The following is a 2,500-nucleotide window of genomic DNA, read 5'->3' on the forward strand; positions in this document are numbered from 1 at the left end:
ATTGATTATCTTAGCTCATCAGGGGACTCATCGTTTCAATCTCGCTATTTTCTGTTTCTGTTTGTGATTTCTCTCTGTCTGGGGTTTTCTACAACGGCCACACCTGTGATAATGACCTTGCGATGGAACACCTGTTTAACACACACATTCTAAAGGTCAGTAGGTTGGATAGAAGATACTCACAGGCATTGTTTCAGTGATGAGTCAGGTCAGGTAATTAGTTGAAAGCTGTTGTGTGTGTGTGTGTGGGGGGGGGGGGGTATTTGGTTTCATGTAGATTTATAGGTAGATAAAAAAAAGGGTGAAAGAAATGGTAGAAAAACTCGTGCAAAGGCATAGACATGGAGGGAAATGAACGATTTTTCCTTCTTTGTAGGAATGTTCCTGCTATTATGTGTTCATTGAGCGTATATTATTCCAGATATATAATGCTGTGTAATCACGGAAAAGTCGGGGCACCATCACTTGTCTATAAATTCAGCTTCATTCGCAATACAGTCGTTTTTCGTGCATTTGTCTGTAATATCGGCTGACATTCCACATAAATTATCTCACGGATACTGTAATACTACAACCAGTACACAATAACTTCGCAAGTGGCTTAACGTGTTCAACCCAGTAATAATAAATGTAGACAGACGGTGTTACTCTCTGCACCATAAGTAACAAGTGTCCACCGCATGGCCGAGGGCTCATTGAGACGGGTGGGCACCGGTCTTAGGCTTGCGTCATCGTGGGGAAAACCCCTGGTTTCTGGAGAAGGAAAAGCTCATACACGGTGACTGTACTGTACATATGATACTACCACAAGTGACAAATGTTGCGTTAATTAAGTCTCACTTACGAATATCAATGAAATAATGACTGGGCGAGAGAGAGGAAGAGAGAGAAAGAGGGGGGCCATATGGTTCAAAAGTGAAGCAAGATGGCTCACACTTGAAACAGTATGATTACAGGATAACCCAACGACCCCCTTGTCTGTAGTATGAGTTGAGAAAGCATGGGTTTGTAACCGTGAGTCAGGAGCGGCGGTGGGATGAGTGCCAGCGGTCGTGCATGCAGGGTGCCGGTGCCTCAAGCAAGCAAGGGGATCATCGTGTGGAATTGGTTGATCACATAAATTGCTTTCTGAGCTCGGTGGCATGTCCGCCGCCATGTCCCTTGTTTAAGTTGTGTAAGTTGGTTGCGTCACGGAACGCGAGAGGGACAGTAGCATGAGGAGATTTAGTGGATGAGTATGAATAACCAGAAGGCTAAAGAGAGTAGAGAACTGGTTTCATGAGTCAGGTCAGGCAACCGAGAGAGAGCAATGGACCAGTCCTGAATCTGAGGCGGCGATTTGCAAGGCCGGACGCCATCGGGAAAGTTTGCCTCGTGATATATTCATGGCGACATCTATTTGTGGCCTTGACTTTTTATCTGCTGTTTTATTTCACGTAGAGCGCGTTGCCATATGTACTGTGTGTACGTTTTTTGTCTGTCTCTCTGTCTGGCTCTGCCTCTGTTTCTTTCTGTTTCTCTCTCTCTCTCTCTCCGTCTGTTTCTCTCTCTCTCTCTCCGTCTCTCTCTCTCTCTCTCTCTCTCGTCTCTCTCTCTCTCTCTCTCTCTCTCTCTCTCTCTCTCTCTCTCTCTCTCTCTCTCTCTCTCTCTATCTCTCTCTCTATCTATCTCTCTCTCTCTCTCTCTCTCTCTCTCTCTCTTCTCTCTCTCTCTCTCTCTCTCTCTCCGTCTCTCCTCTCTCTCTCTCTCTCTCTCTCTCTCTCTCTCTCTCTCTCTCTCTCTCTCTCTCTCTCTCTCTCTCTCTCTCTCTCTCTCTCTCTCTCTGTCAGTCTCTCTCTCTCTCTCTCTCTCTCTCTCTCTCTCTCTCTCTCTCTCTCTCTCTCTCTCTCTCTCTCTCTCTCTCTCTCTCTCTCTCTCTCTCTCTCTCTCTCTCTCTCTTCTCTCTCTCTCTCTCTCTCTCTCTCTCTCTCTCTCTCCTCTCTCTCTCTCTCTCTCTCTCTCTCTCTCTCTCTCTCTCTCTCTCTCCTCTCTCTCTCTCTCTCTCTCTCTCTCTCTCTCTCTCTCTCTCTCTCTCTCTCTCTCTCTCTCCTCTCTCTCTCTCTGTCTGTCTCTTCTCTCTCTCTCTCTCTCCCTCTCTCTCTCTCTCTCTGTCTGTCTCTTCTCTCCTCTCTCTCTCTCTCTCTCTCTCTCTCTCTCTCTCTCTCTCTCTCTCTCTCTCTCTCTCTCTCTCTCTCTCTCTGTCTCTTCTTTCTCTCTCTCTCCTCTCTCTCTCTCCTCTCTCTCTCTCTCTCTCTCTCTCTCTCTCTCTCTCTCTCTCTCTCACACACACACACACACACACACACACACACACACACACACACACACACACACACACACACTGGACAAAGCGATTGTGTTGTAATCTGAAATTCCCCCTTTTTTGCCATGGCTTGCATAAGGAAAGTAATCCTTTGAAAAAAGGAAAAAAAAAAATAATCCCGTTACTCCTATACTTATA

This window comes from Penaeus chinensis, chromosome 35 (assembly GCF_019202785.1).
Source record: "Penaeus chinensis breed Huanghai No. 1 chromosome 35, ASM1920278v2, whole genome shotgun sequence".
In the NCBI taxonomy this organism is placed as follows: domain Eukaryota; kingdom Metazoa; phylum Arthropoda; class Malacostraca; order Decapoda; family Penaeidae; genus Penaeus; species Penaeus chinensis.